At 36.4% G+C, this 14,883-nt stretch overlaps 1 protein-coding gene across 1 annotated transcript in view; it reads left to right on the top strand.

Moving 5' to 3' along the window:
* Positions 1 to 332: 332 nt before the first annotated feature.
* Positions 333 to 14,883, top strand: part of LOC140243737 (uncharacterized) — a 43,575-nt gene continuing 29,024 nt past the window's right edge. Inside the window, exon 1 of the mRNA XM_072323403.1 lies at positions 333 to 369. The gene's annotated coding sequence lies outside the window, so the exon portion shown is untranslated. The remainder of the gene's footprint in view (positions 370 to 14,883) is intronic.

The following is a 14,883-nucleotide window of genomic DNA, read 5'->3' as shown; positions in this document are numbered from 1 at the left end:
TCTAAATGTCATTTACTTATACATTCAGTATGCCCTGGAAACCTGTTGACCAATAGAAAACAAAGAAAAAAGAGAGACGAGAGAGAGAGAGAGAGAAGAATAAACACCATACAAACAGACAAATTAAAAGAGATAGAGATGGAGAGGTGAACAGTTTCATAAGTAGTTTTGTAGACAGACCATACAGGCTTGGTTATTTGAGAATATATATTCCCATCTAGAAATCGACCCTTCCTAATAAAGAATACCTTTCATGCCTTTTGTATTCATCTTGAATTAGGTCATTGAAGATGGACAGGGCTGAATCGATATCATGAAGACTTTTTTTTTCCCGCATTTGTTCCAAGCTGCCCTTCGTTTATTACAACGGTGAGTACCACAAGCTGATGGAATGAAGAAGTTAATATCAGTATCATCGACCATGGTGATGTAGACTCTATGACTTTGATTGTCATTACTACCTGTACTGATACTCTTGACATAAGTTACAGTGATAATCAAGGGAAAAAGATATGTGTAAATAATGTTTGATGTATATGTTTTGAAATATATATATATATATATATATATATATATATTTTTTTTTGTATTCCACCGTTATTTATGTATGGTTACGCTGATTAGGGTGTTCTACTACATGATCTGAAAATGAATGAATGAATGATGAATGAATGAATGAATGAATGAATGAATGAATGAAAGAATAAATAAATGAATGAATTACTGAAAGAATGGATGAATGAATGAATGAATGAATGTATGAATGAATGAATGAATGAATGAATGAATGAATGAATAAATAAATGAATGAATGAATGAAAGAATGAATGAATGAATGAATGACGGAATGAATAAATGAATGAATGAATGAATAAATGAATGAATAAATAAATAAATGGACGAAGTAATCTATGAGTGAGTGAAGTCATGAATGAATACTATAGACATTTATGCTTACTTAGCATAATGATGGCAAGTATCAAATACCAACCATCTCTATCTCGCAAAGTGACAGTTAATCTTATTCATACTATGATGTTACATACTATACCGGCGTTTGTGAAAAGCAAATTAAACAAACAAACAAGTGACGAGACTTGATAATCAAGTGTTAGTGTAAGGAAGGAGAAAGTAGGAGAAGGTGAAATTCCAGCTTAAATGTGACACAGAATATTACCTTAGTAATATTATGAGAGACGTTGCAATTTGCGACAAAAAAAAAAAATCGTTTCCGCGTCATAGCCAGAGACTACAGGAACCGTTAAACAAATTATGCCAACCAAACGTTTACTCAGTTCTCTGTGAATTATATTCCAAGTGCTCTGTAAATCGAATGACGAAATTGTACAGAAGAGGACGTTGAAAGCAGTGATATCGATTTTCCAAATTACTGTTTGCTTTTGCGAGCTGCTCATTCCGGCGCCGCGTAATGCTCAATCACTGCTCTTCAATATTAAACGAGAAACGTCGGTTAAATGTGTTTAGTTAAACATTGCTCTGCAGTAACGATAACAAGAATTCGAATTTGCGACTGTCTTGAATATGTATTGCAGACGGTATCGCGTGTATGTTTAAATACATCCGTAATGTAATTATGTAAGGCCCTTTTTGCTGTTATTGTGTATAAGTATCCTTAATTATCACCGTCACTGATATAGGAATAAGACTTTCAAGAGAATATGAAATGCGTGACATGAGTATCACACATCGACGGCAACTGCAAATGACTATCCTTTGGCCCTTTCTGTGCCAACGAGTCAATTATGCACAAATTTCACACAAATATACCTATGGAAGGTAATAAACGTGGCACTAACTGGGTTAATGGTTTCCACAACTCAGAGACCGTGACGAACGCTTTAACGAATTCTACACATCTGTTGTGTATTTTGGAGGTTTTGTCGGCGCTCCATAAGGTTGAAAGACGTCGCTAACTTCAAATGTGTCTGAATTTGCCCGGAATTTTGTGTTCATAAAGTATTCCGTTTACCGTCAAGTTTGACATTATGCCAGAGAAGAAGTAAATTAGGAAAAAAGAGTTCTTATTGCGTTAACTTCCTGTTGAAAGTTTATCCTTCATTATCTTACGGGCTCATGATGCCCTTGTCTAATATCAATATCATTTTCTAAAGTAATCTGACGGACATCTGGAGGACACAATGAGGTCACCAAAGGTTGGCAAGCACGTAGCTTATGCTGTTGTGATGAAATGACATTGGTAGTTTCACTTCTTTGAAGTAGAAGTCAACTCGCCTCCACTTCTTTGAAAAGGAGCTATATCATTCTGCGTTCACTGAATGATGACATCGATTCAAAACTGCATGGAAAACGTGCCGCATTATTCTGCTGATAGGTCTGACGGTGTATACCTTCACAATGTGAGACGACAATTTCACATGATAGGTCAGAAATTGAAGTGACATTTTAGAAAGTTTAGTGGCACAACACAAAATGTGTTGAGGGGGATAAATATATACATTCCTTGAACCTGAGTTTCATTTGGATGGCAAACTTGTTTCACTGGACCTTTGACACTATAAATGGTCAAAATCTGTCCCTATTAACAAAATCCTTATTTTGCGTTATTGCAGTTTAACTGAAATAAAAAAAAAATCAAAGGTAAATCTCAAATAAATGTTCATTTGGGTGTATAAATTACTCAGTAAGTCATATCAAAGGTATAGAGAAATATTGATGTCAATTCATAATTGAACAATGTAATTCTAGCATATCATCATGACCTTTAACCCTTGAAAAGAAGAGAATCCCCCTATAGTTTATATAATTTCCAAGCAATACATGTAGTCCTATATTTACTATAAGTTTCATGAAGATACATTTTATTTCCGAGATATGGAGAAAAGATTGAAATTTAAGAATTTTCAGTTGACCTTTAACCTGTGACCCCATAGCCCAAAACTTTCCGCAGAGAACCTTAGTCTGGTAAAACAATGCATTCATGTTTCACGGAACTACCTTCAGGCATTCCAGAGATACGGGGGAAATCTGTGAATCTTTTTAATTTGACGTTGACCTACGACCTTTTCATGACCTTTGACATCGAGCGCATGCGCCCATGAATAAGTCTCAGCTCCGTCCACTCATACATACGAATATGCCAAGTTTCATTTGGATACCTACAAAAGAAAAAAAAATACCCACGAAGTATGTCGTCCACAAAATCGATTACGAACGGACAATCTGAAAACATATGCCTCCGGCGACACTTCGTGACGGAGGCACCAAACACAAAACAAAACAAAACAAAACAAAACAAAACAAAACAGCAACAGCAAAAGAAGGTCATGAACTCTATTGCAGAGCAACATAAGTGTGTGCTCGTATGTTAATGTAATATTCACGTTTCACGATTCAAAATGATAAAGGTAGGGGTATATTAGACGCCAGTGTTTTGTGCTTTCAGTCGACATTACACAGCTGGTAAATTTTCAATGATATATATAATAAATATGTGTGTGTGTGTGTGTGTGTGTGTGTGTACTCATATGTATGAATATAATTGTATGTGAATGCATACATGTATGATTACATACTGTGTACGTAGTTATATACCCACACACACACACACACACACACACACGTATTATATATTACGAATCCGTGGTAGAGTGACTGACAATGTAATAGAAACATATTAATATATATTGAAGATATGCTTACAGATGTACTATACTAAGTCATTTGCAATAAACATCAGATTTACGTGGGTAATATGAAAAAGGCACAAGTCTAAAAATACAGCTGAAAATCTGGGATCGATCTGCAACAGCCGTTGTGCTGTAACCTGGTAACCGACATACACTTCTCTTTGGTGGGGATGAAATCAGTCTATTGTCTTGAAATATTTATCGTAGATTTTGATTGGTTTCATGCCTACAGCGGTGGTGGTTGTTAGGGATACCTTATTGTTGGGGATTCATTGAAAAATTCATAAAATTGCCTTTAGCAATGGCCTCCAACATTTCATTGTTTTTCAGTGGGTCCTTCCGGTTTCGTTTCGTTTCGTTTTGTTTTGTTTTGTTTTTGGTACATTGCATATTTTGAATTTCCCTTTATATTATTTCATGGCAGTATTTCATTATCATAATGCTTATTTCCCATTGTATATTGTTTGCATTACTTTCTATAGGTTGCAAAAGAAAGTGAATAGCATGTTTGTTTGTTTTGTTTTTTTGTCGTAAAATTGAAACAAAATTGAATTGAATTGAATCAAAAACAAATGGTAACTACTAGAAAAAAAAAATATTAGCGGCCGCGTTTGTTACGGTTACAATTCGTCAAAACGAACCTTTTTTTCCACATTCGGATTAACGAACATAAGCATACGTATAACTTGTGTGTTTTCGGAGTAAAGGACCTTCGCAATAACGAACCTTATTTCATTCTGGATTAACGAACTTTCGGAATAACGAACATCACCACAATCACCCGTTTGTTGTTTGTATATTTTTTTTTCAAAGTTGTTCTGGTTTGTTTATGTTCTTTTTTTTTTTCATTTTGGGTTTTATGTTGCTTATAGGTTGCATCGCTCATTCCTATGTTTCGCAACATTGCTGGAAACTGATGTGTTCTGTATACATCCACCGCATTTTTTGTTTCATTTCGTTGCAAAATTGACACCCTTGTTGAAACACTAAGAAATTGCGAATCTTTAACTGTTGATACGTATTCTCATAGAATAATGTTACAAAGAGACAAGTTCCTTTTTGAAAATCTCTACATCTCGACGAAATTAAAATCGGCCCCTACAAAATGATGGATTTCTGACCTTCGGTGGCGTTAGAACAACGAAGATATGCTAAAAAATCCCTAAACGAACAATAATATTAATTTCTGAATCAGTGATAATAATGTTCATATTAGAATACCTCGTGAACTGTTATCTCGAATATGATAAGAAATGTTTAAACCGTCCTCCCCTTTGTGTTCTTTTCATCTGAAGGGGATAAAAACAAATTTTTGTATCTATTTGGACGAATTCAAGGTTTGGCAGTTATCCTTATTGTTGTTTGAATGAAAATGTAATGATATATAAGTTTATGGTTTTTTATCTTATCATGGCTACTGCTAAACGCTGAATAATTCGGTGCTTCTTTACGTCGATGTATAAGGAAAATTTTTCAGTCAATTAAAATAAAACTCTAGGATACGCAAGAATTTCATTGATTTGAAAAAGCATCTATATATTTTGTATCTAAGCGGAGGGACCAGTTTAAAAAAGTGAGTCTGTAAACCGTGTCTGAAAAGAAAATCTAAGTTTTGCACGATGAAACATAGTTCAAATTAAAAAGAAAAAATTACGAATCTCTATGATTTTATTATACCCTTTCTTACTTTTAATCCGATTTTGATCAAATTTGAGCTTTTTTACCTGGTTCGGGATTTCTCTTACAAATATTTCTGTAGAGCTTAATGCATTATATCATTTTCGTCATTTTGTCACTTAGATTTTTTGCTTCGATCAATTTGAACATTAGGAACGCTTTTATGTTTAGGCGGTGCACTTGAAGATTGTTTTTATTTCTGTTACTTTCATGTGTGTTTATGGGATCTGTGTGTGTGTGTGTAGTTGTTATAGATTTGATTGATTTTGCTCTTGATTTTCATCGTTCTTATCTGATTACGTTAGTACTATTTCTTGAGTGTAAGAAATTAATTAATTTATGACAGGGAGGAGTTATATTTCTATTTAAAATATTAGTTCTTTTCCACATAAAATGCATACATTTCTCAACATGGAACACATGCACACGTTACAATTATTTACTTATAATCAGTCGGATAAGTATAAAGCCCAGAATGAATTTACAAAGTTTTTTTTTTTTTTCAAAACTTCATGCCTTCGTATATCATTCTTTAAGCACGATTATAAAAACGATTACACTTTGAAAGTAGATTGCTTCAATAATTCCTGGAACTCATTCTACTGGTATTCCTAAATCAAAACATACGTATCACCACGACTAATGCTGATAGTTCACCGATAGTGGAGAACTTCATGAAAATATGATTACGTGATATACAGCACTTGTACAGGTACGTTCCCCTTTTTCTTTTTAATTCATTGATGTTGCCAACCAACTCTAGTTCTGCTTATGATGGTGGTCTCCTGGGGTTTTTTCCTCTCACTCACATAATTTGTGTGTAACTTCTTGCACAACGTTTCTTTATGTTGCGAACAATGATAACTACATGACATGCATATTTGCTTATCATTTTCTTGCCATCTTTTGTATCATTTCCAAACTTCGTATTTCTGTTGTCTAGCTGGAGGAAAAAAATATCACATACGAGACAAAACCGAAACAATAACGACATATTAAACATATTTCGCATGATAGCACTCCACCTTCGCAATTAATTAACAGTGATGTACATTCGACGTTATACGTTGAGGGGGATTTTAGTAAATTGAAATGTACAGATTACACTCACGTGGTATTTGTCATACGCCTCATCCATAATGCCACAGGAATAAAAAAATACGCCGTAAGGACAAACGTAGAAAATCGACTGTCTGCTTCTTCCAATGCCAAATCAATAATTATGCATACACATAATACTCGTACGAGCCTTTCCCGTCGGCGTATCAGCTTCGGCCGAGCTGTTCCCTACTTCAGATACTAGAACTGCCCCTCGTAATCATTCCCATGTTATTGCCACGTTGTTGTAGCCATCTCGAGCCGATAACCTGACGAGAGAATAATAGTGTGGCTGGTCCGACGCGCGGTGTCTCTTCGTATATAATCCCATTATCATGCGTAATCATAATACGTAGCGGCAGTCTGCCAAACTGTTGGAGGCGGAGTAAATTTTGTCGTTGATCGTTGCCGCGCAACGACAAAGAGTCGCTCTTGGTAGACACCTCCCCCACCCCCCCCACCTCCCCCCCCCCCCCCCCCCACACACACACACCCACTCCCGGCATTTGAGATCTGTGACCAGAGCATTTTGATATAAATTGGGAAGAGTGCGTATATCTTTAACAATATCTTCGGCTAAAAGAAAGAAAGAAATATAAAAATGTCACTCTTGCAAAGATAGAGCATAAATGCTATGCCCTGATCGGTCCTTGACATCATACGACAGGACACCAATTTATCACGTTCTACTGATATTTTGATTACTGTTGATATAAGAAATCCATTAAAAAAAGAATTCAAAATGAATTACTAACAATAATTTAGAGATCTAAATTGACTTTGAATGCCTAAATGATAATTTTGTTGTGTAGAGTGCGGATAGAACGAAATGAGTTATGTTCATAATTTGTTATGTAATAACCAAAGAGATTCTTTAGTTACAGAATCTTTTTTTTTTCTTGATAACATGAATATTGCTAAGTACCTGTTGATATTACGGTTGTAACAGGAGAAAAATGATGGTATAGAGCAATGCTTATAAACCATCTATTCAAAAGTTAAGAAAACCAACAAATTATCTTGCCTTCCATCAAGGAGCTTCAAAGCTCCTTGCTTCCATTTAGATGTTCAAGTTTTGGTAGTTCAGATGCAAGTTATTTTTTTACAAGACATATGTAAGTAAGTTTTGTGGCAGATGAACCTCGTCAAGTTAAAAAAAAGAGCAAAGTATTAACCAATGAAGACTTAAAATACAATAATTGTGAACCTGTTGGCGTCCATTCCACTGTTGTTTATTGCAATAAGATATTGGCACCAGCTCTCTTCTTACTCGCTCCACTCATCCCCCTTCTCTCCTCCCCCACCCCATGCCCCCCCCCCCCCCCTCTCCCCCTCTCCCTATCCCCCTCTCCCTCTCCCTCTCCCCCTCTCTCTCACTCTCTCTTATCCTTCCCCTTTTTTAACACCTCTCCGTGCTCCAAACAAAAGCGCCTTGCTCTGAAGATAAGCGAGCTTCACATCTGTGACGCGAACGCTAAGACGACGCATCTCCCGGGATGGACAATGGAAACAGATGTCTCGCGCATGTGCAGAACACCATTTTTACCTAGTTAACGTCGTCTTAGCGTTCGCGTCGAAGATGTACAGCTCGCTGATTAAGGAAAAAATGCGCGTACAATAAACAATCAAAGCTATAATACCGAGACTCCAGCAACGAGAGAAAGAAACGTGCCACGGCCGATAATTTTTGTCTAATAACCATGCATCGCCCTCAACGTTTAACGCACTCACATGTTATTACCAATCCCAGAGCTGCACAGAATGAAGTCGGCGACATGCTCGACATGCACGCATACACTTCATTACACTTCAACGAAAGGTTTCTTCGCTGCTTGACTGTTTGCAATTAATGTCATATTCAACAAACAAACAAACAAACAAACAAACAAACAACAAACAAACAAACAAACAACAACATCAACAACAAAAACTGTACATGACGCGCGTTTTTAGATGTCCAGATGAAATTCGTTACAATGGCTGATTCTGCAATGAAACCAGATCAGGACGTTTTTCTTTCTCAACGCATACGTCAGTGTTTCTGGATAATGTGATGTTTTTTTTCTCTATATCCTTGCATTGTTTTTCGTTTTATAAAGAAACAAAAAGCTATCGTCCTGGGGAGAGTTAGTCAAGACACCCCTTTTCTGATCATAGTTACTTTAAAAATCACTTGCTCTCTAATGAAGATTAGAGGCGAGACCAAAAAGATTGGTGGCAGCATTCGCCCAGATCATTACAATATAGGGCTGCCGTGATCCCAGTTATCACCTTCGAATATTCATCTTCATGAAACGTAAAATACTTGCAAAATATTTAATTTAGTCAGCGATTCGTACACTGTGTTTCTACTTTATGTGGCATAGCGTTTTCATGTTTTCTTTCGCATAATGAGAAAAGATGTAGGCTACTGTAGTACAAAGCCGCATCGCAAAAAGAAAAATGAAATATCGTGGAGGACGAAAATCAAGAATGAAAAATTGAAGGTTTGGCGGGATGTTGCGTGACGAATGAAAGCTCCATTTTCTGCATGTATCGGGACAACGACAAAAATTAAGATTATGAAGGTATGAAGTGAAGTAAATTTGACTAAGCACTAACGGTTTATTGATGTCCACAAGGTTTTCCAATTGTTGTACATGTACATCTTTGATCTACGATCTACTCTCCTTGGTTTCAAAATGAAGTGCAAAATATACTAAAAAAAATACATATAGAATTTGTTTTATTTTTGACAGTCTGACATAGATACCAGCTGACACTGATTATTGAGAATAATAATAATAATAAATAATAAAGTACATTCATAATGCGCCATATCTATCATAACTGATAATCTTGAGTTTTTACTCTCGCATTCATCTCGATTAATTGCCACGCCTCAAAACAATACACACTATGGAGACGACAATAAATCACATTTAAACACAGCATGAACTTACTTGGCAATATCGCATTTATTAATTTCGTAAAAAATACAATACATGTGGTATACACCTAAATTAAAGATAATACCTTACTTGTCCAATAGATTCAAATTACAATAGCTTACTTTACGATTAAACAACTAGGTCTTGCCAATCAAGTCTTGATATACATTAACGTCAATGGCAAGAAGTACTTGTCTCAAAATATCAAGCATAGAGCTGTTACTTCGACATATAATCGTGATGTCGTACACACACATCTGATTTGTTGAAAATATTTTACACTATATACTTACGCAATGAAAATAAGACAAAAAATGAAACAAAACATGTTCACTTCACAGTTTGCGTTTTGATTCTAACAAAAAAATAAAATAATGAGATCTAATTCTTCTTGTATCATCTGTCGTCAAAACTGATTTCGGACATTGTTCATGCAAAAGACTAACGTTTGATATCAAAGCAGAGAATAACGGCACAATGTAGGGCCTTTACACTAAGTTAATGCTCGCGGAGACATTAATACGTTTCTCTTTTCGTGTGCAGATAAAGCGGCAAAATGTATACATACATGTACGTACATGATATGCATGCGCTGAGTTTAGTTAACGTTCTGCTTTTTCGGCTCCGCCGTATATAGACGGGCTGACCTACAAGTTGGCCCCTATGTGACACGAAAAGCACGTGCACACGCTAGTCTTGTGCAATCCGCCATGAACCTTTAAAGAGGAAGCGTTAATGACTCCTTCCTGTGCCCAAAGACATACAGGTAGACCTACTTTGTCAGTTTCGTGATCTGCACCCAATTAAGCACGGTTCGCAGGCCTTCGCGTCATAACGGTTTTTGTCCTCACTTACGAAAAACATTCGCTGGGTGATCGGCAAAGTTTGACTCCTGCGAACAGGACCTGTGCGTACCTCTTGCAGAGATATGTACATGTACAGTATACTCTCCAAAGGCCCCAAGGTGTGCACACTGTAATATACTCGGTAGATCGCCGAACGTTCTCTTCGAATGACAGCAATAACACTAAATCTGGCAATATTAGAGATGTAATAAATTAATCACAATATTTGTAGATTAATCATAATATGGACATAAGATGATCGTTTTTCTCACGGCACGGATACATTTCTAATTGTGCTGACGTAAAACAATCCGCTCGAAGACTTATTAATATGGTGCGTGTGTGTGTCTGATAAAATTTTCTCCTTTTTTTTTCCCACACGCATATCAGACAAATGTTTTTCATTTACTTGGAAAACGGTACATCTTTTTTTTTTTTTTTAATCTGATTGGACACTCATTATGTTGATTACAGAGAAAAGAAAAAAACTGCACGTGGCAATGTTGAGTTTGGTGCACATCAGCGGATAGAGAAAGATAACTGACGCGTTCAGTGAAAGTCTGAGGGGAAAGTCGGTCTTTAAATGCCACCGGATAGACCGAACGTGATAGAAGATCGCGGCTTGCCAGGCCATGTGTTCACTTGATACCCATATACATCCAGAAGACGAATAAAAGCACTTGCACCAACTTTAAAGGGGTTGTTGTTTGTTGTTTTAAAGAACAAAAGGAGAGAGAGAGAAAATGGGGCCCTATACAAATAATTTGCCCCAGACAGCACTTAACATGAAACAAACATTATAAATCTTAGAGATATAAACAAGAATATTAAATATATATCTAAATGGGCATTCCAGACGATTTTCATAATTTCATATCATGTAGTACATAAATCGACAGCTCCATTTATAGATTTGTGTGAATTTATTGCGGTGGTCCTTGAGCAGAGAAACAATACTCTGAAAAATCTTAAACAAATTACACTGAACAGTGTTGAGGACATAGGAGTATCATATATTCCAGAAATGTAGGAGTGTAATTCCATTACAATACCACTTGCTTAACAAGTTCACCTGTGTAGAATGTATGCATGCCATCTTCTTTTGTTCTGCTTCCTTGAGCCCCAACTCATGCATTCTTATGGTGAGGCTGCCATGTCATCATCCTTGTTCATTGCAATTTGTTGTAAATTTTGAAAACATTCTTACTCCTCATCCCAATCACTATATATTCTGAAACTCTGTACTCGGTATAACTAATTTAAAGTTGTTCAAATGTAAAAGTCTGAAAATCATCCGAAGGCCTCCTTTAAGGCGCGGTTATGGAAGGAGTGCCAACCAGGAAAACGAACATAATGTCCACCGTACACACAATCAATTTAAGGGGGTGGGGAAGAGGGGGCAGGAGGGGATGACGTCATGAATGGGCGGTAGTTCTTGCTATTTCCGTGTCTGCAATCATTACAATACTGAAGGACTGCATCTAATAATCTATGTTCGGATCCGAGAATGATCGTCCTACACTTCGACATGAGGGTGGGGAGGGGACGAATGCGGGACGTTACACCACTGAAAACTTATATATGCAAGGAGAACTACACTATAGCGTCTTTGGCATTTTTGTTTGTTTTGTTTTGTTTTGTTTTTGTTTTAGTTTGTTTCGTTTTTAAAGAAGACGTGAAGGAGTACTGAAGAAGTTGAAAGTTGGAAAAAAAAAAAACCCAACAAATTAAATAATCCGAGAGTAAAATACAAAATGAAAAATGAAACATAATTAGCCGTCGTAACCGTTACTTTTCTTAGAGGCAACTCAAACTTTATGCCAACAATCTATCACGGTCATTTTAGTTAACCTTTCTTTGCTCTGAATGCCCATTGGCATATTAAAAAAAACAAACCGAAAACAAAAACATAAAAGCATTGTACACATGTGCACTGTCAAAAGTCCCTGGCATAGATAGGGATAATTGCATTGAATTACAACAGTGTGCATACGACGGCTAACAATTTCTGAAGTAACCCCACAACAACAAAACGCAAACTGTGAAGTAACAAAGAAAACACAATTAAGTCTCTGTTGGTTTACATCATGGTTTATACAACAAGCCACGGTCAAAGTCAAAATCACATAACAATCAATTGTCAGTTACTAATGGCACACACACACCGGTATTGCTGCAGCAATAAGGAATGGGTTATTTACTCACCATGTGAGCTATATAATAAAGGTTATGCATGACCAATTGGCAAATTTCACGTAATAGTGAGGCAGGGTCATGCATTGGCAAGTACGTATAATACAGCATAACATGTCGGCTGTTATTGTGCATGATAGTCCATTACTAACGGACATTATAGGGCGGTGTTCGATATGTTCTGTGGAAAGCTGACTTTAAAGGAAAACAAAACACAAATATAAATGTGGATTTAAGTGAAAGCAGCAATATTAGTAGTAATATCTCATGAGGGAAATTTTCATGAAAATTGGACGTTCCGTTCAAAAGTTATGAATTTTTAAAGTTTTGGCGCTGCCATCGCTGGACACGGAGACTACTACAGTTCATGACATCATTGTGGACAATAATATACAGAAAACAAAGAAAATTCAACATGATTATTTTCACCTATTTTTAGCATTATAAAATAGCACTTGGCTTACCTCTTTCAGAAAGCAGAGGGAATTATATTACCTTTAACATAATGTCAGTAGCTCGTCGATGGAATTTGTACTTTCCATGAAAAATGAAATTTTGTGCAATTCTCCATATATTTTCTTTATATTGTCCACAATGACGTCATGAACGGCAGTAGTCTCCTTATCCAGCAATAACTGCGCTGAAAATTCAAAATTCATAGCTTTTGAATCGACTGTCCGATTTTCATCAAAGGTCAGCTTATATGATCTACTAATATTGCTATACTTTCACTCAATCCAAATTCATTTTTGGGTTTTCGTTTCCTTTAATACTAGTTTGCAAGATTATGCAGCTCTGTGTTAGCTGGTTATAACAGATCATCATTATACCTTTGACTGAAAAAAAAAATCAAAGCAAACAAAATAAATACGGATCTCTTAATGCATGTATACAGGACTACACCAAATTTATGATCTGTGTGCGGCTTGTTGCCGACTATATATTCTGTTTGTTTACATTTTGTTTTGTCCTTTTTATTTATCACGCACGTGTCTTAGAAGTACTTCCCCCTCCCCTTTATGATTTGACATGCTTCACTTTATTTAACAGTTATCACGACTTTCAATTTTACTGCAGTGAATTAGAAACACGAAATGCAAGACCGAATCGTTTGCATTACTCAATGAATAAAATTCGCTTAGGCTGCATAGGCCCTACATACATAAAAACAGCAACTATGATAGTCATAGTGAAGTGCAAAAGTCTATAACGTTATCACGTGCATAATATTTCATAGGTATTAAACCCTGTACGTGGAAAATAAACCAACGAAAGCATATACTTCTCTGAGAATATGGTTAGGTGACGAATCACATTGGTATTTTGATCATACATGTGTAATATGCATTTACTCGATAAATTCCTGCGCTTGATTTCTCATGCTTCGACACATCAATATGCTCATTGCATTGATCGAAATAATACTGAAACGATTAGATTCATGCGTATATACGAGCCTATATATATCATCGTCGTATCAATATCATCCATTATGAAATACAAATCGGTATTCAGCATCTGTGGGTCTTCACAGTGCTTTTGAGCATGTTGAGTGCTTGCTATTCATGTATGGGTCAAGGCCTTATACAATGTCTTGTAACATTTTCTCAACAAGTTACACAGACAAAACATTGAAGAGTGTTCCCTCACATTACTGTACATTCTGCAGGCAGTATACATACAGCCAACCCCGCCTCTACAGCAGTCGAATCCCAAGGGACCGGAAAATCCTTCAACTTGAGTGAATTTCAACGTATACACAATGGAATTGACACATGTTTACATCCATGGGGAAACATTTCTTTGACATGTCCAAATATTCAACTTAGGCGAGGTTCACTGTACTTAACTTACTCTCATTAAAAGTTAAAAGAAACAGTGTATCTTCTATTTAACGATCATGGGTAATATCACATCCTGCTGCTGCTGTTGTTGTTGATCTTTTTTTTTTCCATGCGAATTCTACCCTTGAACAAACCTCGATAAAAATCCGCTCATATTTCTAAAGAGGAGACCGGGAAAGAAGCAAGGGGTGATAACCACGATCTAAGAAACTATATACTATACAAATTTCTATTTCAGAGGGATAATCGGCAGTGTAGTCAGTCTGTCGACAGATTTCTTAGGGCTCTGGTGGTGCTATCCTCGTTTGGAAATTTCCTGATAGCTCTACTAAAAGCTAGCAGTACATATACTGTATGCCGGCAGATCTTGTGAGAGTACGTGATAAACTTAACCTATGTCCGATAACTGTATCCGATATATACGGCGAACGTCTACCTTGGTCCTGTCGACAAGAAAAGTTCTTTGAAAACAACGAATCGACTGCCATACTATCAGATTTGACGTTTGATTGCACCCATCCCATCCTAAAGCCATGCTTCTTGTATTGCTACACATGCAAGTGTCAGTCTGGAAATTATCCAGCCCGCCAGCAGTCCGCCCTGATGATCACTAATCATTGTATGTCTC

Source organism: Diadema setosum, chromosome 20, assembly GCF_964275005.1.
Source record: "Diadema setosum chromosome 20, eeDiaSeto1, whole genome shotgun sequence".
Lineage (NCBI taxonomy): Eukaryota > Metazoa > Echinodermata > Echinoidea > Diadematoida > Diadematidae > Diadema > Diadema setosum.
The sequence above is the reverse complement of the archived record's forward strand: the minus strand, read 5'-3'. Positions and strand labels throughout refer to the sequence as shown.